We start from the raw sequence: 21,655 nt of genomic DNA on the forward strand, positions 1-21,655 counted from the left end.
CGTGGCTCATTTCTTTCTGCTGGCCTTTCTACAATTCTGCGAGTGCCAGCCCCAGCACTGACTACTGCCGCTTTGCAAAAACCACATCTTGATGTATTTTGATATCCAATGCCAAAAGGACCTCCAGACCATGGCAATCCTTGAAGCGACATTGACTGCATCTGCTGGAAGCAAAAAAGCAATTACTCAAAGCGCTCTGACGGCAGAACATGGAGGAATATTTAAGGAGTTTTAAAAGCTTATCAGGGATCTCAATTTTGTGACTTGTTTTCAAATTTCCTCCGTAAGTCATGCATCAAAAAAAGAACGCAAATAAACAAGGAAAAAGATATTGAAAAGATTATTTCAGTCAGCAGTAAAAACGAAGCAATACAACGGGAGATTAATTTCACCTCAGAGCATGCCAAGTGGTGACATGAATACTCATTTCAGAAGATGCAAAAGGAGTTTGTGCCCCAAAAGATGGAGTGTGATTATGAGCTTAATGGGTTGTTTAACTTGATAAAGCGCCAGATTCTAAATAGAATCTGTGCTTTAAATATTTAATCATATTTTGAACAGTCTCCCATTTTTTTCCTTGGCTAAAACCAGACAAAACTGCATTTTTCCTTAAGCCACCAAGAACTTTGATACAGAAAACAAGCAGGAGGGGCAAGACTTGGTTAAATTTGAACCTGTTTGGGTGCCTTTTGGTCAAAGCAGTGACATCTCAGTACAAATCCCAGACAGTTTCAAAACATTTGCTGACAAGTGATGGGATTAGCCAGTGCCTTTTGACTCTGAATGGCTTACACAGCCTCAAGTGGATGTGGAGCATCCTTCCTACCCATTGCCATGGACAGCAGCCCAGCCCAAGATCCAGAGCCTAGCAGAGCATCCTGATGTGACCAGCAGCTTTGGAGAAAGATGCCTTTGTGGCTGGATGTTTTATATCCCAGTGCCCAACACATGCCTCCAATCCCAGCCCGTCAGAGCAGCTCCTCCAGCAGGCACAGGTGCATTCAGCTTTTTGCAGAGTCGGGTCCTTGGCAGCTTGGAGTAAGTTTTACATTCCAGGGAGTCTGTTTGGATAACAGAAAATGCAAAAACCTTCACACGGCAAGTGATCCCTCTCCGAGCAGCATTATAAGCCTGGCAGACATCCAACTGGCACAGTAGCTGGGAGCAGCAAGCAGGCACCACTTAGCTAGTGATGTGTAAAGGGCACTCCTTAACAAGTGCTGCCTCAAAAACTGTCTTGTGAAGCCTTCCAACTTGGGTTGTACTCATACATCACCGAAATCATCTGCATATAATTGAGGGTAGCTAATAGTCCCAGGCTTCAAATAAATCTGGCATTTCTGCTGCCCACCAGCAGTAAGTGTGACACTTCACTTTGCCTGTTGTGCCTTCCCTTTGGCACATATGGCTAGCTGATGGAGACATAAATACTCCTTAAGTGACTGCTTTTGCACCCTTCATTGTTTTAGTCCTCAGAAGCTCCCTGTGTTTGGAGCCAAACATCCTACTACATTCCCACCCAGAGGTTAAACCTCCCTTAATAACTGCTTTTACAACTCCGCTTCCACTAATTCTAGTGCCGGAATTTAACACTTTCACTAATGCTGGATCAGACTCTGAAGTTGGCTCTCGGAGATACACCAGAACTTTATTTTATCACAGAGCATTTGAGCCAAGCTATAGGTACTTCACAGTCCAGTTGGACTTCTCTGTAGGGACCTGGTGGTACATCTCTCCCACACTGGGCTTTATGGGCACAAAGGGATGACTCCAGATCACATCTCCCCCCTCCAGAGTGGCTCTTAGAGCCCACAATTCCTTCCTCAGATGCCAGAGCAGTAACCAGGCCTCCCTACCGAGAGAGTAAACAGTTATGCTTGGAGTCCTGTGCAGATTTGACCTGCCCCTTGTTGCAGTTTGTAAACTTGGACTGTCTGCAATGCTGCAGAGAGACATAAGCACACTCAGCATGGCAAGCATGGTTTTTCCTGCAGGAAGAAGCAATGGGAAGGCATCAGATTCCTTCCCTCCCTGCCCACAGCCAACCCAGCCTCAGCTCTCCCTCTAACGCCCTTGAAACACAGACGGTGCAGTGGGTGGCACATCTCAACCATCCAGACGCAGGAGCAAAGATGGTAGGAGATGGGTTACTTGGGATGCCCAGCACCAGGGCTTTTGACTGATGTATCTGGGCAAAAATTCCTCAGCAGTGTGAGCAAGAGGGGCAAAATCTGCCCCTCTTTTACCACTGTTTATCTCACTGGGATCTTTTTCACTTCTGTCCTCATTACTTCTGTCCCAAACCCCATTATTTTCTCTTGGCTTCCAGCTATCCTAACAGCAGCCAATTTACCAAATTAAAAATGAAATGTAAACAGAAAGAATCAAACCTAACAGCTAGCAATCTGAACAAAAAGTGTAATGAAGTAACTATATGCAAACAAGCAGCTTACAGAGCTAGCAGAAATTGAGAGAGAATAGTAAGAAAGGAAACAAAAAGAGGAAAACCAGCAAAAGCACCCAGCAGGTCCAGGACCTGCACCACCCCTGGGACCTCTCAGCTTACTGGGGGGATTTGATGCTCACTCCTGCCCACAGCTCAGCTCAAGACTGACTGGTGGTTTTCCCTCTTTACCTGCAGAAATCAATAATGCTTAAATTTCATTAAAACACCTGGTTGTGCATAGATGTTTGTGGGATCGATCCCGCAAGTCCTTCCGGCTATCACAGACACCAGGGTTGCGGCTACAGTTGTAAGAAGATAAAAATATCCAACTACCTTACTGAGCTGGCCTGATCCAGTCTAACAAGAACAGGAGAATAATTAGAAAGCCTCGTTTTTGCAGACATTCAAGCTCAGGAGCAAAGTTTGGTCCAAGAACTCATCTCAGGGTGGATTTAGAGCATGGAGGTGAGGGGACACCCAGACCTGCTGGCACACAGCCGGTGCAGAAGCCACAGAAGTCACCCTGCCGGGCTCTGGAGCTGCCTTCACAGCCCAGCCCCACACAGCACCTCCTCCCAGAGCTGTGCTTTCTCCTGGGAGCGTATTTTGAGCTTGTTTAGTTAAGTGCATCAAAGTGAAAAACAAACAAAAGCATCAAGAAAAGGAAGACAAAATTAGCTAGGATGAACCCTCTCTGATCAGAGTGGTGTTATAAATGCCTAAGAATAATCATTGCCCACCCAACGAATATTTTCAAAGGAAAGCAGCTAGGCTTTGATGCCTTCGGAGCTCAAGGACTTCAGCTTTTTGCTTGAACTCCCTCCATTGTGTTTCATGTTTTCTTAAGGGAAAACACGAGCACCAGAAAAGCACCCTTATCCTTAAGTGTGCTGCAGCTAAAGAGATGGCTTCATCTCCCACTCAGAGATGAGAAGTGCTTTGCTTTTCAAGAGGTTGAGGTAAACAAAAATTAACAATCAAGGGAATCAAAAATGCCCAAAGGCTCTTTGCTCAGTGCTGAACAAGTTCTACAAGCAACCCCCCGCCCAAAAAACAAACAAACAAACAAACAAAAACACTAAACACCTCAAACTAAACCACAGTTGCAGAATCACAGGTATTCAGGCACTCACACTGCAAGAAGAGGAGACACAGCAAGGGAAGATGCAGAAGTGTACCACTCTGCCCATAAAAGCCAAGGACAATGCCCTGCCACACACCCGTGAAGCGCAGACACGTGGGTGGCAGCTCTGGGATTTTCAAGGAAGTTGGGGACAGCATCTCAGGAGGCACTGCATGTACCTGGCCAGAGGCCAGAAGCTCTAATATATGAGCAGCAGACAACTGTGCAAACCTTTTGCAAACAGGCTGCTACATAAATCAAAGGCCACAGAAAAGACCCTTATGCAGGGTGAGAAACCCCATCCACAGCATCCCCCATGGGTATCCTGTGCCTGGGAGGAGTCCAGACTGGGTTTGTCCCCTCTCCACACATTATCGTCACATCCCTGATACCTTTCAGACCTAAATCTCTGCCATGGTAGCAGATGGGAACCACTGTCCCAGTGTTGTATGTAGCAAAAAAAGGCTACAAAAGAAAATGCTACAAAATAAGCTGAGCCCTTTTATTATCATGCACCACCAGATCTACCTTTGCATCTTCAGTCAACTCAGCTGCCCTGTTTCTGCAGCAGTCAGATATCCTTTGATACTCTTTGTGATCAAATAGTTCTCTAAAAAGATGCACCACAAAAGACCTTTTTAGATAAAGGGGCTTTCAGCATCTAGCCTCATAGAAAATATTGTTTGAAATAACTCAGTCATTAGCAAGCCATTCTCAATCAGCACTTAATGAACGAGAACACAAGAGAACTATTACCACAATTAGCTACTATAATAATTTCACATTTTCTTTCACTAAGTGAATGAAAAATAAAGCGACCACAATTATCTGAGGTATTTATGTGGAGTTCCGCAGCCCTCCCACAATTATTTGATTGGATGATGCTGGTTTCATCTAACTGCCTAGGTGACAAGGGAAAGGGGCCCTGGGGGCAGCACCCTGTACATCTTACAGACAAGGAAAGAGGTTTCACCCAACACAGGAATCAGAGAATGCTATTTTGGATGCAGGCTATGGGATCAGGTGTTGCCTTCAGCAGCAGCAATAACTCCAGTGAAGTGCCGTCAGGGTTGAACCTGGTGTCAGCCTGCCCAAATCTCCATACAGCAGATAGGTTTCTGGTGATGGGATCCCAGTCACATCCTCTGGAGAAGCCCTGGCACAGTTTTCCTTTGACCAGAGCTGCCTCAACAGTGATGCCTCCACAGGCCCCAGAGCTAAAGCTTGTCACCCAGAGAAAAGCGACCAGGTCTTATTTTAGCCTGTAGGGATAGCCTATAAATCTGTGAGATATCCTAACCAGTCCCCCATATGCTTCAACCTCTAATTTTAGAGAGTGCTCTGCATCTAGACCCTCGTTTCCACCTCCTGCTGTTGGCTTTCCATCACCATCCCCACCAGCTTCAAACTCCAACCACCAGCAGCTTCTGGAAACCACCAGAGAGCAGCTCTGCTCTGGCCAGCACCCAGCCTGCACCCTGGTGGTCGCCCTTGCCCCTAAGGGTGCCCATGCTCACCTCCCCGGGTGATTAGCAAGGTGGTGCTGCTGCAGCAAGGAGGGTTTTCAATCCCTCCACGCTTCTGCTCTGCAGTGAAGTCCATAAACCCAACCTGTTCGATGGTAGACAGCATATTGAGGCTATTAGCCAGAGTCAGGCAACAACAAACAGCATCCTGCTATGAGATTAAATTGAAATGCAGTAAAATCCCCAAACAGGAAAATATGCAGATCAACGTGAACTTTGCCACTTTGCTGAATTAAAGCACGTGTAGTGACAGGGCTTGTTTTTCAGATGGGAAGCAATAGACTTTTCTGTGCGATGTTGCTGACATCTGGACATAAGCAGTGTTTTTCTTAGGAATTGACAGTGGAAATGCAACAGATCTTCCAGAGGGCATCGCTTCCTTTCATTCAACAAGATATCTATATTTTAAGAAAAAATGAAGTTTTAATCAAAGTTCTTATGTTTGTCAAAAGCAGCAGTAGCGACAAGTGCTCGTTGGTTGCTGGCTCGTGCTGAGCCAACCATTTGAATGTTATTCTGGTTGATTAAATTTGCATTGCTAATCACAGAGAAGCCATATGCCTCACACACCTGTAGAATACAGCTCTGGGCTTTGAAAGGTTATTAGCACACTTATGTTTTGGCAAGAAAGGACTTTTTCAGCATGGGCACGAAAAGCACCTGGGGGTGCAGAGGGATGCACAGGTCCTGGCCACTTGTCCTGCCTGCAGCCCCCAGCACAGCCCTGCATACAGCAGGGGAGGGGAGGAACCTGCCTCATCCTGGGCAAACACCCTTCGGTTCCAGCAGAAACATGTCAAGGCTCATTTCAAAAAGAGAAAAGAAAAAAGGTTTGTAAAGATAATGTAATTGCTGCTCTACCTGGCTTCAGCTGCATTTTAAATGGCTTGGCTAAAAATTAGGGGTTTGTTTTTCCTGTTGTCTAATTAAGAATTTTGTCATCACTTGAGATTGCTGGAATTACTGTTTTCTCCTTCAGGAGATATTCCAAAAAATTAAACAGACTTCTGCTACTCCCATTAAGACTTCGTAGAGGGATTTTTATCCTGATTAAAGCATTAAAAATTAATGCCATGCAGACAGCTCCCTTTGGATTGTACAGGCTGCAGCTACTGCCTGTCTCCTCCAGGTATTGCAGCCAACACTGCCTGTAATTAACGTTACCTGTCTTAGCCACTGCCTTCTTCTCAGGGAGCTTTCAGCAGAGCTGAGCAGGGGCAGCCCAGCCTGCTCTGAAGGCAGGCTGCAACACCAGGCAGAGGGAGCCTTGCCCTCTTTCTGGCACGCAGCTTCATTAGCAGTGAAGCAAACACTACGCTGAGAAAATTCAGCATGCATGGAGCTTTCCAGGCTAAGGCTCCTGCTTTGGGGTCAGCTCTCAGCATTCACTGCCACCCCTGTGATACCCAAGCTCAGAAACGCTATTTGCTTTTTCCATTTAAAAGCTGCTGCCTGGGAATGGAATGAAGCATTTCGGGAAGCCTAGCCGAGCTAGCACTGCACCCAATACACGTGGCCAACAAGGAGGGTGTTTGGTCTCAAGATGGGAAATCTCTGCGCAGAAATCCCACAAGAGCCACAGTGTGGGCAAGCACTGCTTGCTCCCATTACCAACCCCCTCCACCACAGCCTTGCTATTTGAGAATTACAAGCTCCACTTCCCTCCAAATTTCCAAAACTTTAAGGGGCTTATGGAAAACTCTAAGCACAGCTGGGCACAGTAGTTCCTCGCAGCAATGCCTGAGGAAGAAATGTGAGCTGGTGAGTACTTATTGACAAGCACCTGCTCTCCTTATTCCACGGGTATTTGTGGTATTAGGCAGACAGGACAGATAAGCCTGAGTGCATTTTTTCCCCCCCAAAAAACATGCTGGTAATACCAATACAGCAAGAAATGCCCAGCAAGAAAACACTGAGGCCTGCAGAGCCAGAAACATGGGGGGATCCAGCAGGATGAACACCTGTGCAAACTTTCAGGACACAGCAACCTGAAGGGCGCATCCAGGCAGCAGCACCCAGAGCAGATCCAGGGATGCTCCTCAGGCTCTAAGTTTCCCCAGTGTAGTTTTACAGGACTAATATTGAAATCAGGCTCCAAGGAAATGAAAGATGTGCAAGGACTTCAAAAATGACTCCCTGCAACACACCCAGACAGCTTGCCATGCACCCCCTTAAGGCAACACCTCCCTGGCCACACTGTACCCTAAGCTCAAGGGCACACGAAGTTTCAGCACGCAGATCTCTGCTCTCCATTCTCTAAATGAGGAAGGACCTTGAAAGCGCTGTTTAAATTTAATTTATAGACGAGAAACCCAAAGTTTCTTAAAAGAGTACATCAATAAATTAGCATCAGTTTTTGCTGCCTTGTCAAGGATTAGCGGTTTTAATCCACTTCAAGCATGAATTGGGAATTGGAAAATAGTGCTGAGATATTAATAACAAGTAGTTCAGTGTGTGCCCTTAATTTGCTTAAATTTAAAGGGCTGGTAGGAGTTTTCATGCAGAGTGGAAAAGAAGCTGAGTAGATAGAATAAAAATGCTTTCATGGCATAACATACCTAAAACTTTCTGGCTACAAAGCCCAGTTTTCCAGAGGAGGCTGGGTGTTGTCTCTCTCCACCATGACTGATAAAAAAGAATGTTTTAAATTAAAAGGTGGATCTTAAGCAGACCTCCTCAAGTGACATGAGGATAGTTGTCTGCATCCATGCAATGCCCCCTGTTTTGCGGAAACAGGGATTTAAGCCTAGATTGTAATTACTTGTATATGCTGCATGTGCTGTTAATGCTATTAATGCATAACATCTACGTGACTTGTGGGATGTAACGTGATAAAGTGAAAACCTACACATAAATCAATGTAAAGGCAGGGAGGAGGGTTTGTCCAGGTCTAAGGAACTGGTCTTGGGAACACCAAGGCTTGTGTTTCTCATCTGTAGGTATGTTCAACTGCAGATGAGTCCTGTAGGCTCCCTGCAGCCCTGTTCTCCCAAAAATAATACAGGGCTATAGAGCTGCCATTGCCTAGTCCAGAGGTATTTGCAAGGACAAGTGCTTCCCAGATTTGTGAATATTCAGCTATAAGTTCTGAAGAAAGTGATGGAAAAGTCAAATAAAATCCCCTACTGCAGGTTTTCATCCTGAAGAGCCACATAAGAATGAAACGTGTGCTCTGGAATAGCCCCCAGGTCTTTTACAATCCTGGATTCATTTGCAGTGTCCCTCCTGTGCCATATCAAACCCTTCTCTGTGCCATCTTAACCAAACCTACCTACACACAGGCCAGGGATAAGCTTTCAAGCCTGTATTAATCCACATTTGGTCTGTGGGTGAACAGCGAAGAACATGGGGCCAAGACCCAGTGATCTTCCTGAGATCTGCTAAATCTCTGCTGCTGCTGGTTGCCATCTCCAACCATTCCCCTCATCCTTCCATCAGCAGCTGGGGAGGAGGCCAAGGATGCCCCTGAATCATCAGAAGTTGCCTCTCAGACCCCTGTGAGGCAGAGTTTTGGGTTCATCCCATGTAGCAGCTGCTCACACCCCTCTCCACACTCACACCTTCCCTTCAGATGCGGTACCTGTGCACACAGGGGCCTCCAGACAAAGTGCAGTGCTTCTGGAAACAGCAGAACAGGTGGGGATAAAGTAGGTCAGAGGCACCAAAGGGCTTTTAAACTGATCATCAGTGCTTCAGGGAGCAAATTAACATACCTCAAGTTGTTTGGAGAACACCCACAAGGCCTGTTCCCTACCACAGCCCCATACATCATCGATTTAATGGGCTGGTTTCCTCAGAGCATTTCATCAGCACAGACATTTGCCCTTTGACAAACCACATTGATCATTTACACTACTAATTATTTTTAATTCAGAAAATGTCATATGAATTGTTTGAAATGTGCTGTGTGAAGAGCCGTGGTATTGTTGATTATCTCCCCTCGATTCCTGCAAAACAGCTGGCACAAATTTGGTCCAGGCACGTAAAAAAGGAAATGCAATTAATATAAATTGAGCTGTATGTTAAAGTCCCCTTTCTCCTCCCAGATAAGGGTAAATGACATTAGGATAAGTAGTGCAAAGAAGCTCAGACAAGACTGCAATAGTACAGCCATAAATCACAGCGTCTTGACATAACCTCATTTACAACACGCTCCTCATCCCCATGGCCCTTGCCATCACACAGGAAAACGCAGAGATGCTCCAAAACCAAGGACAGATTGCAGAACCAAAGCAAGGGGAGCAGAGACCATGCTCATCAACAGTTGTTTTTGAGAGGCAGGAAACAGCCCTCTTTTTTGCAGGCAGAATGACAACAGTGGGAATCTCATCGTGTCACAGTCACTCTGCATTACATTTACAATCCCATCCCAGAATACCCCCAGATTGCCCCTCACTCATGACTTTTACTGACCTGCTTTTACCCAGTCAGAGTGTTTGGGCTCACAGCTGGAAGCATGGCATGAAGCTCACATAGGACAAGCTCTCAAGAGATAAATTTTACCTGAAGACATGCTTCTCAGAGCACAGCAGATGTGGGGCTCGTTGGACTCTTCCAACCTAGAAATTCTGTGATTCTGTGACTCGCTGGGATGTGCATGGCTGCTGACTTGTCCCAGAAACCACCAGTTAGGAAAAGTGCTTTTAAAAGGAAGAGAAGACTGAGTTTTCTTCCCTAGTTAGATCAAGTTCTGATACTTTTTCCAGATTACTCTCAAGTAAAACTTTAATGATAATTCAGTATTTTTCCTGCTAAATTAAAGCTACTTAAAAGCATTTCATATCAGATCTTCCATACCTGTTTTGCCAAGGTAATTTAGGCAAAAGAAACCACAAAACTGGTCAGAAGTATGGAGAGAAAGTGGTTAAAAATGTATTTCTCTCCAGTTTGACCTTATTTAGGGATAGGTCATGACAAAGTGAAAATTCATCTTCCAAAAAGAGAGATACAGGGTTTAATCCTTCCTAATTACGGAACAGCTGGAAACAACCTATTTATGTAAACAGCCCACTTAAAAGAAGCACAGCTTGACCAAACAGCCACCAGTGGGATACGCTTCCTCCCCTCCTTTGTAAGGGGCCAGATCAGCTTTCTGCACCTCCAAGCTGTTGACATTAGCCTGGATGTAATCATGTTGCTGTCTAGCTAGGGAAGATTGATGCCTATCCGAGCTGACAGACATGCTGATGCCTCTTTCCTTAGGTTTCCAAGGTTATGGCTTGACAGTCAATTAAAAAGTTTTCTCTTCCCTGACAAACTGTTGGGCTCTACCGAGTTTTTCCCCCTTCTTCCTGTCTCAAAAAAAACCTTTGTGCTCTCCTGTAGATCACAGGGATTTTATTAGCAACCTGCCACAGCAGCCTTTCTCAGATGACTTTATATTCCTCCACACTGCAGAAAGGGCAGGTGGCACCTGCATCTGGGTCCTGCGATGTGGTCCATACCCACAGCACTGCCCTCGACCCTTCCAGCTGGTTGCGGATGCTCACAGCAGAGCTGATTGCCAGAATTTGAGAGCAAACCTGGACAGCACAGGAGATGTCAGTGCTGCACATTCCCAGCTTCATTCTTCTACCTGTAGATGGCATGGATATACCTTGCTATCTCGAGCTGCTCTCCATCTCAGCTCACTTGCTTAGCAGCATTGGAGAGACCTCCACTTTTAAATACAAAGTGCTATCTAGCAGCTGAAATTAGCTCTCATCAGATGATGCGAAACATCTGTATAGAGAATTTACTTGAAACAAAGCTTTTAAGAGTCTGGAAATTATTCAAGTGAGAAACCTGTATACTTTGATTTGCAATGATATCTTTATGCAGTGAAGATTTCCCATGGCAATTGGGGTTGGCCATAAACTAAAAAAAAAAAAAAAAAGCCACAAACATCCAAAGAAATAATCAGGAAGAAACCATTTCAGTAACATTCAAGCTAAAGGAGGTGTAGTACTAAGCCTAGGACTCCACTGAGGCATCTCTCAGCAAATACAGCCACTGAGACAAGGTGTAGGAGGCTGCTCCTCCAGAACAGCTCCATTTGCAGCCATGCCCGTGTTATCTTTGGTCCCGTTATGCAAAAAGTATTTAGTTGCCTCAAGGTTCAGAGCTGCAGTTAGTCAAAATGACAGGAAGACAACAAAAACCTTAGTGTGTGACTGCAAGGAAAACAAAAGTACCTAAAGATTTCTGTAACTCCCAGCAAACATCTCTATAATTTCAAGCAGCTAAATACCTTTGTAAATCAGATCCACAGCATCTTTTAGTCACTCTTGGAAAGTTTATCCTTAACCTTAACTTCAAAACCCTCAGATTCTTTCCAGAACTCCACATTTGATTGAAGTAGATTTATTCCATGCAGAAAGCAGATCTCATTACCAAACTACTTTAATAACTTCAGATGGGGAACCCTCCAGAAGTGACTGTGTCTGCAAGAAGCTGGAGATTATCTGTAAAACCCTGCTTCTTGCCAGGCCTCTCCCCTAAAGAAAAATAATCAGGAAATAAATTTCAGGCACTCCATTAAGCTGCAGTATTCAGAACCCATTCCTGCACAGACTTGTTAGGTGGTACCATTAGCACCTACGTGCAATGCACCAAATTAAGTGTGTAGGCAGTCCTGAGGAGAAGTACTGTCAAAGCAATTCAGATGTGCAGTTACCTAGACATTGCTTAAAAGACACAACAGAACTCCTAAATGCGTCTTAATACTTCTCATTTATTTCAGTAAGAAACCAAAATTTTCCACTAAACTTTGAGCACCAAGCAGCTTCAGGTCCCCTCCGCTTCTAATTTGGACAAGAAGCATCACCTTGGAGCAGCGGCCATTTGCTGAGAGCATAACCATTGTTTTACCTCTCCCTCTAGAGAGGAGGATAGCTGTGTTGTCATTGCAGAACATAAGCTGTACACCCTTCCGGGAACAAAAAATTGAAATCTGGGCAGACTTCATACTGTGGACACTGCAAAAGTTTGAAGAATGAAGCTGGAAAAGAATAAATGTTAAGTCATGCATATGTTAGGGACAGGTGTTCTCTGCGGCAGGACTGCTCTGTTGCTTCATCTTCTGCTTTTTACAGTTGAAGAGGAAGCAAAAACAGATTAAAGAGTGACATAAATCATATTTTAATAGTGGCTTCTGTATTTTGAGCTTTGAAAAACATATCCTTAACTTTCAATTTAGATGCTAACCATCCCTCTTAAATGAGGGAGGAGATCCTGTTCATAGTCATAAAAGTCCTGATTTACTCTTAGGTTAGAACCACAATGAACTGTATTTATCCTTTAAGAAAAATGAAATGAATGAAATGAAGCAACTGGAATCGCAATTAGCTTACTCCTAATGCATAAGACTTATACAGGAAACTTCCCTAGCTGTACAGAGTTACTACACTTATCTTAAAATTCCACACCAAAATCCAACCTTAAGATAGAAAGCCATAGGTGGAAATTGGGCTAGAGGCACAACACCCTCTTACAGACCTGTGAAACATTCAGGGCTGTGTTTCAGCCACATAAGATGTTTCAGCTCAGGACTGAATACTGCCAGCAGCTTTGCTTCCCTTTGGTCTTGTGTACTGAGACTTTATCTCAAATTAACCAAGACAAATTGGCACTGCCTTATAATTTGCTAAATTTGAGGGCTCTATAAATACCTTTGTGCTGTACTATGCAAATTAAATGAACAGAGAAATGGAGACAAGCCTCTCCAAGACATTCTAAGTAGTGGAAAAAACAATTAAATTTGATCTTAGTTCTGTATTTTGGTACTTGATTTATCTCTTAATACCAAAATAATGTTTTTTCCACACTTTATATAATCATACTCAGTTTCCAATTCTGTCACTCATTAAGTATTTGAACAAGCTGTTGTCCTCCGCATTAATGTATCAGAAAACTAGCTTCTAGCTTTATTTTTAATCCCAGTTGAATAGCATTTCCACATTTCCCTGTCTACAGGGAATCACCTGTTGCCTTCAGCTTCTCACAATCACTCAGATTCTAGACTGGATTCTGAAAAGTAAGTCTACTTTCCTAGAGACCCAACACAACTCATCTGAAAACATCCAGTTAACATTGCTACAGATTTTCTTGGGAGACTGGAGCTAAATCCTCCAAGCATATTCAGGGACTGTTGCCAATGGGCTTTGGGTCTTACAGATTTTTCTGCATGGTCCCATGCATTTCCCAGCACCAGTGCTGGGTTTCACACACATCTTGCAGCACACTGGCAAGGTGCTATCATAAAAAAGCCAATACCAGAGCAACCAAGGCAGCTACTCACCAGGAGCCTACATAGGGGATGTAAGTCCCTCCCCTCCTGGTGTCTCTTCCACTGTGCCCATGGCTCTTAACATCACAGAGATGCCCCTTGTTACAGTCAAACATCATACCAGTATCTCAAAGTAACATTGTGGGCAACCTAACAGCAGTGATAGTCTTCACAACCATCAGTTGAGTCAAGGTCTTGCCCAAAATTAATGGTCTGCAAGCCTTCCAAACTCAGCTACATGCTGCTGGGAAAGAGCAACATTGATCTTCATGGAGTTTTTAGTGGAAAATCAGTGTCAAATTTGCAATACAAGCAACTTATAAAGTTAAGCTAGACATGCCAGACAAAGAAAAGCTTAGGAAAACCTGCCTTGAGAAATCAGATATCAGCATTAGTCACTAATGCCCCAAATCAAGGGAGAGCTGTGAAGTTCAGGAGCCTCAGAGAATCTCTCTTGCAAAGGGGTTTGTAGAACAAGACCTTGCTAGTAGTCATCTTCACCGCACCTGATCATTTTTGGGTCCCACAGCAGAATAATTTGGCTGAAGAGAGATATCCACAGGCATTAATTATTACTCCATTTCCCCTGACGCCCATTAACATCTATTAGCATTGAATTCCAACAAAACTTGGAATGCTGTGAGTGTTCCAGAAGGCTGAAGAGAAACACTCTTCCAGAATAAACAGATGTCCAAGAAGCCATAATCTTGCAGAGACCCTGAGCAAAATCGTATTAGCAAAGGCTAATGTGGGGCACAAACATGAAAGAACTAAAAGAAAGAATAATTAAGTGATCATAATAACTCCCTTCTTTGTTGTTAAATCATTGGCTCTAGCAGATAAAGATCACCATGTTGGTCAAATATGCTTCGCTAATGTTTTTGACTTAAATGATTTTATGACTCCTGTTGTTACAGGACATTATGATCAAAAGTCAACTCCACAGAAAAATCAACACAGATCAAAGTTGATTAAAAGCCCAGTAACTGGTAAATCACGAGAAGCTATGGTAGATCACCCATCATAAACCCTCTCATATTGCAAGCTAAGTCCAAACAAATCCCTCTTGATTTCCCACAGAGATAAGGAGACCACACAGGGATGGATACCACCACCCAGCTGGCACATAGCTGCAGCCTTGTCAGGTCTGGGAGCCCCAGGCCAAGGCTGCAAGTACACATGAGATCTGAAGTGAAGACACCAGCTCTGCATAGCTTGGCCCTTGGATCCAGTCCTTCCTCTGAGCAGTGGACACTCATTTCTCTCTCTGCCAGCAGCACTGCCAAGGGAGGAACCTTCCTACGGCATTGCCTGGCTCTCTCCATAGTATTCTCTTCATAGAGGTGTGCTGGAAGAAGTGCATTTTGTGAATTACTGCATTCAGCACAGTAAGGTCCCAGTCCCTAGTGGAGGACACTGGATCCTACACATACTTCTACTGCAGATCCTCATTTCTATACTATAGAAAAAAGATTGTCAGGTAATTGAAAAAGATTGATAGGTAATACCCAAATAGCTGGGCTGCAACTTCCACAGTAATTTCTCTGCTACAACTGTATTTGTTACTCACACAAGTGCCAACACAGCAGGAGTAACAAGCCTGTCTTCACTGACACTGCTGCCTCTCATTTCCCCAGGGGCTGGTGGAGACAAATGTGTCCCCAGACTGCTGGATGTGCATGACACACCACCCTTCCAGCTTTCAGAAACACCCTCATACAGGATTTATTCCTCCTGAAGTTGTGACAAGTGAGAATTGCCTAACACTGGAGCACATCCTCCCTGCAGCATCGTCACTACAGGTTTTGTCTTCTCATGTTCCAAACTGCTCCCCTTTTGAAGCAAGGGATCCTCTTCCTCCTTGCAGAGCTACCCAGTACACGTGGACACAAACCAGGGAGCATGAAAGCATCTCCACAGTGCTCATTAAGCCTGTCACCTGCTGGGAGATTCCTCTGCTAGTCAGTGAAACGCTGCTTTAAATTCTCCCCACGGCTGCGTTGTGTGGAACCAGCCAGGAGTAATTCCAGCGTGAAGGCTGCACACGAGGTAGGAGCTCATCTGCTTGCGAGGCTGCTGAGCACAGGTCAGACATGATGCTCACACACAAGTGGATCCACATGCCGAGCACGATGGTCAGGACAAGGCAGCCAGCTCACAGCAATCCTTAGGGAGAGGCACCGAGCAGATTGCAGGACCTGGACCGTGAGGAACAGATCCAAGCTTTAGAGGAGGACGATTTTACTACTGTGGGAAAACATCTGGGGGCAGTAATGGCTCTGATATCTCACTGCTGTCCTCCTTTCCTAGGAGGAGTCTTGTCCCCAGGAAAATCAACAGGAGCAAAGAGCAAATTCAAAAGGCTCTTAAGGAAGAACTACTTTTTACCAAAAGAAGGTGGTGACCTCTTAAATCTAGTTAGAAAAAAAGGAAAAAAGGAACAACTCTTGCTGGCCTTGAAGCCATCCTCAATCACAGTCGTACAGGGCAGTGGTAGGTTTTGTTTTTGATTTGCTTTTATTTTCTAAATGCCAGAGGACTGGCCTTCTCTGAGAGGTCCCAGACTGACCCCGATGGCTCTGCTGCTGCAGACCTGCTCTGCCTTTAAACACTGGGAAAACAACACTTGTTCTGCCCAGTCCTGGTAGGAGCAAGCTCTGTTTTATTTACCAACAGCAACTGAGGAGGCAGGATTCAGACCTACTACAGTAGAAGAGAGCCAAGTCAGCACGCAATTTCAATTACTTGGGCTAGGCAACCCATTTCCATTACTGCTAATGGGATTTATGCATCTGTTCTGCTGAGCACATTACTGAAAATCCATGCCTCATTCTGACCCCAGAAGTTTTTCTTCCCACATAGAGCTTTTTTTTTTTAAAAAAAAGTGAAAAAACAAGTGAAATGAACACTGCATTAATTGCTCCATTTGCAACCTCTGCCTCTATGGAGCTGCATTTTTTCACTCCAGTAAGTGTCTGCCCCCACTCCACTGGCAAAGCTGTTGCCTGAGGTACTACTGCTCTACACTAGGTTTATATATGGCCTGTGTCAGCAGGTTTTGGAGGATAAAACTCATTTTATACCTCTGCCCAACTGGTGGAGGCTGTCACCCAGCCACATCACACATGCAAGGCACAGGAGCCATCACCCCAGGAGGTGCTGGGGAAGAAAGAGTCTATTTAGTAATGCTGTGCTGTCACTGGTGCTCAAAAAGCTCGTTGTCCTGTTTTGTGGTGCTAAGAAAGAGTTAAAACTTGATATACAACAATGAAAATGAGAATGACAGCACCTCTTTGGCTTTGGGATGATTTCCAGACTAGCTCTGTTTATTAAACAGGAAACCTGACGTGGCCACCTGTTTAGTAAAGCCCCTGCAAGCTTCTTTCTAACCTTTGCATTCCTTTTGTTTAAGTAGTTATACACAGGAGGGCTCAATTCTAACTGGAGCCTTAGGGCATCCTGGAAATTTTAATAAAAAGGTCAAATTGAGAAAAGAGTGATTGTGCATTGAAGCCGCCAGTCAAACTCACAAGGGCAGTGCTCCTTCACGGGCTGCAATAGGGAGGGATGTTGCAGAGGAAATTCTGGAAATTTTGTTCTTGTTGCTATTGAAGACCCTGGCACAGCTCTAGGCAAAATTGCAACAGCTTAAACACCTGTTTGGCACTGCAGAGAAATCGAGTAGTTTGGTCTCAAGCTTGTACTCCAGGTAAAATTCCATTTCTAGGGTGGCCAAAGGAGCAGAAGTCTCATATTTTGTAATGCAATAAAGAAGAGAGCCTTTTACACCCCTACATGGTAGGCAAATGGGGTCTGGGCTCCTTGGTGAATCAATTCCTCTACACCCACTTCAATCTTCCAGCAATCCAAATGAAGCTATTGCAAAATGCTGATGGGGGACAAACAAATGACTAGAGAAGATTCAGACGAGAAAAAGCCAAGAGCTGGAGGACTCAAGTGAGCAACTGAAACCAACCTAGGATGCAGGTAATGAAGAGTTTGGTGGGGGAATGCCAGACAGGTGTGAGATCAAAGTATAACAGATGAAGGGAAGGGCATGAAGAAGGACCAAAAGACATGACTCTTGTCATGCTTTCCCTGTACCTGCTGTACAGCTGACCATGGGGGAAGCAGCTGGGCAAAAAGGAAAGAGCAGGGTCCGGCCTGCAAGATTATCCACACACATCATGTGAAGGAAGAACTGAATGTTGGCATCCTGGAATCACAACTGAGCCTGCAAACCTGGCAGCAATAGTCACGGGGAAGAGGGTCTTTGCACTTGTTGCAAGAAAACTTCTACCACAGAAGTCTGAGAAGTATCTAATCTTAAAAAATAAAAAGGCTTACTGGTAGTCTGGTCATGTAGGAGAAGAGAACCACGCTTCCAGGCACATCACACATAGCTGCTCCTGGTTTCCTGCCATCAGTCTGCAGGACCTGTTACAAGCAGTACTCCCCAGGCTCCCCTTACAGGCTTCACAGAAAGAGAAATGCTGCTACACTGCAGCCTTGTGCTGAGTCTGCTTATAAGTTACAGTCTCTTACAGCAGTCTTTTCATTTGCTATTCCCAGCGAGGAAGCACTGCAAGCTCAGAGGCGTGATTTCAGCAAGCACTCTGTCATTCTACACCAGGAAAGAGCAACCGCTGCTGATCTCTTAAGGACAGAGGATAATCAGCATCCATTCGCTGTCTCCCCTCCAAAACCCAGCTCCCTGAGAGCACAGCATGTACAGGCACCTACTGTGAATCAGGAGAGTTTGGGGGACACGAGGGACTGCTGGGCTTTTGCGGTTATTTCATGCAGACGTCCTTCTGCAATCTGCAGCAGGTGCTGCACAGAGCTGCTTCCAAAGCCCCAGTCCCCTTCACACTCCGCTCCTTCAGGTCACAGAAACCAGCTTCAAGTCAGCAAGGAAAAAGAACCTGCTGTCTTCCAGCAACTAAACAGGACATGCCCTAGCGTGGACAGCAAGGCTGAACATAGTTTCCATGTACTGTGAGATGATAAATCCCTTTATTGGCACAAATTACCAACCTGATCGCTTGCATAGGGATTCTTGCTGCTGCATTAATCTGCTGTGTGACTGCAAAGCAGGAAAAGCAGGAGGGGTGAATTTGCTCAGATGCTCCTGATATTTATCAATTAACAAGAATAGAAGCCATAAGGTTTATTCCCCAAATATCTTTGCATATGGAGAGCTGCAAAAATCACTGTATTAAGAGGAAGCAGCCCCAGGGACACATGCATATGTGGCCAAAGTGACTCCCCCAGCAGCAGGATTTCCCATCCAGGCTCGCTCCGGCAGCACGGAGCACGACTGAAAGAGGAGACTTACTACATGAAGCAGATCATTTATCTTCCTGGGAGAGCCCCAGCAGATTCCTTCCATTTCCATTTTTAATTCACCACCAAATATGGTAAATTAAAGGGAGGCTGCGAAACCTCTTTGGTAGCAGGCTGGATGAAGGAACAGCTCCTTCACATTTTTAATCAACTCCGCATTGAGTAATGACAACAGAGAGTTCATCACCTCTATGAAGTGCTCCTTATCCAGTCTGACTCTCTGGCTGCCATCAGTCCCCCACAGGGACACCACTGCCATCCCTGAGCCACCTCCATCTGCTTCCAGGGTCCCCATGAGGATCCAGCCCAGGGCTCAGAGGTGGTTTTTCCTCCTCCTCACCCTCACCAGGAACCAGGCAGCTACTGCTCAAGCGAGCACCCCAGTGTCAAGGCCCGCCTGATGGCGAGATGTTGCTCTCGTGCATGTGATGCTCAAAAGCATCTGGGCCAGGCCTGCCTGCTGCCAGCTTTTAAAATCACCTCCAGCTGCTAGAACTGCAGGCTCTAGCTTAGCACCTCCCAGAAACTGAGTCCCCACATTTGAAAATTAGTCTCAGGAATAAAATCATGACCAGGAAAGCCACAAACTGTGCTAAGGCAGCAGCAAATTCTCCTTTTTAATTTAATCTTTCCTTCTTAATTTTCCTGAGCTTGGCTATCCCCGAAATCTTTTACTAATGAAATTACTTGAGCAAATTTCTCAGGAGACAGTCAGCATCAGTCTTTTGGCACAGGGGATTTCTTTTAAGGTGAATTGACTCTCCTGCATTCAAATTGAGATCTGCTGCTAAATACTGTCTCCCCCCAAAGAGCAGAGCATAAATCCAATAATAAACACAATGATATATTTACCAAGGAACTAGAGGGCAAAAATAATTGAAATGATCTGTTCCTAAATATATTCCAGGGTTGGGAAAGCAGAGTCTTTGCTTCCATTTCTGAAGAAAGTATTTTTTCCCAGTCATGGTGTCCTTTAGGGACTGGTTTAGCACGTAGTAGGAAAAATAAGCACCAACTCTGTGAGTACTCCTTACCAGCCCTTCGCTTGCTTGGGGAGAGACTGCTCCCACAGCCACCAGTTTTTACACTGCCCTGTCTCGTGCTGGTGGACCAGGGTGGGTTCAGATGATGCCAGGAGCCCAATTTACCCAGTTTGATGCTGATAACTCCCTGTTTCACCTCTCTGGACTTCAAAGAGAGCAGTGACACTATGAAAAAAATCCGTCAGCACAAAAACATTCCAGCTGTCCACTTGATTAATTTTTGCTAATTAGGCATGGGAGTACAGACAGTATTTGTTTTCTGTCTTGCTACGGACACTTGTGGGAGCTATAGAAGCGGCCCTGCTTGGAGGAAAAGAAAATATTATCTATAGGAAGTGTTGCTGCCAAGAGCAAAGAAGAAATTCTTCCCAAGTAACTTCAAAAGACATGGGTTCAGGCAACAGGTCACCATTTAAGTAATTCAAAAGAAAAATAATAAAACCACAACAGCACTATCCAGACACATTCAAGTGGATTTCATTAAGGACTTGATATCAGGCAGAAAACTTGAAATGGAAGGTTAGCGTTGACCTGCAGGATTTGAAGTTATTTTATTGGAGTATTTGCTGTCAAAGTTACACACAGAGGATCAGTTAGCACAACCTGATGGAACTACACCAGTGCCCACACCCTGATTTGGGGCAAAAACTGGGGGGGAATCATGGGGTGAGGTGCAGGGGCCAAGCAGCGTTCCCCCTCTGGGAGCAGGCACACATTGCTTCCAACCCAAGGGCAAAGCTGCGGCCAGTCAGAGCCTAAAGAGAGGCTAGAATTAAAAGCTAAGCTCCTTTGAGGAAGAAAAGTTGAGCATATAACACTGCTTCTGCCCCACGGCCCATACTGGATGCAGAGAACTTGCACAGATCCATGATGCTCCACAGCATGGCCCACTGCTGCTGTGCAGCGAGCTTTGTGCTTTTGTGACAGCAGAGAAACTCATTTCCCAGAAAGCAAAAGTATTGCATTTTAAGATCATAAATACTGTGCCAGGCACTGGCCTGCAGCAGAACAAAGCACACCGAGGGCTGGAGAGTCCTCTCGTGGAAGGGTGATAACCCCATGACATTTATGACTTGTGCTAATCATGCTGCCCAAGCAGTGCATTAAAAAAAGTCAGAACCTATTAAAAGCAAACCAAATTTGCTGGCAGCTTTCCCAAATTCACAGGATTTAACCTTGCCTTTCTCTGAGCTATCCTTAAAAGAAGAGCCACAACCTTTACAAACACATGTATCCAGTCTAATATGCAAGTGCCATGAAAAGCTGTGCTCATTTCTGCAGACAGGACAGAGATATACATTTCCCCCTAATTATTTCCTGCCGTGAAGGCTGCAGCATCACCACAGCTCTCCCTGGTCCCGCTCTGTGGTCACGAAGCAGGGTCAGCCCTCAAGCCTCCAACATGCACATGCTGCTCTCTGCCACGAGCAAGCAGGGCACTGGGAGGTTTCCCAAGCAGCATTAGTCTTGGATCAGAGGTTGTGTTTTCAGCCCTTGCTTGCTGTGACACTCAGAGCATGCAGCGAAGGTCACCACGGGCCTCTTTAATCCTCCCAAGGATGACATTTCTTGTGAACGTGCTCGGTCTGTGTCCCTGCAGACAGGGCAGCCCAGCACACAGCCGCAGTTAGCTGCTCACGCTGTCATTTCATGAGGGCTCTAAGCTGGTGTAAAGAACCACTTACAGGGAAGAAAACAGCGAAGAGCTGGTTCTTCCCCACTGCTGCCCATCCTGTACCGTGAGAGAAGCAGTGTCGAAGGAGTGACTTCTTTTTGGAACAGGCTGCAGGGTAACTCCTTCAGCACCAAGCTGGTTGCCTCCCCTAAGGGGCACAGGGGTGACACCAGCATAGCACCATCAGGACAGGGCATCCTTCAGGTCCCTGTGCTCGCTGGGTTTTCCAT

General features: G+C 45.2%; 1 long non-coding RNA gene across 6 annotated transcripts in view; it reads right to left on the reverse strand.

The window, feature by feature from the left end:
* Positions 1-21,655, reverse strand: part of LOC106017391 (uncharacterized) — an 88,838-nt gene that overhangs the window by 39,524 nt on the left and 27,659 nt on the right. For 5 of the 6 annotated variants that reach the window (XR_011811608.1, XR_011811612.1, XR_011811610.1 and 2 more), the window contains exon 2: positions 15,301-15,559. The exons of the other annotated variant lie outside the window; for it this stretch is intronic. This is a non-coding gene — a long non-coding RNA (uncharacterized lncRNA). The remainder of the gene's footprint in view (positions 1-15,300; positions 15,560-21,655) is intronic. 6 annotated transcript variants of the gene reach the window in all.

This window comes from Anas platyrhynchos, chromosome 10 (assembly GCF_047663525.1).
Source record: "Anas platyrhynchos isolate ZD024472 breed Pekin duck chromosome 10, IASCAAS_PekinDuck_T2T, whole genome shotgun sequence".
NCBI classification, from domain to species: Eukaryota; Metazoa; Chordata; class Aves; order Anseriformes; family Anatidae; genus Anas; species Anas platyrhynchos.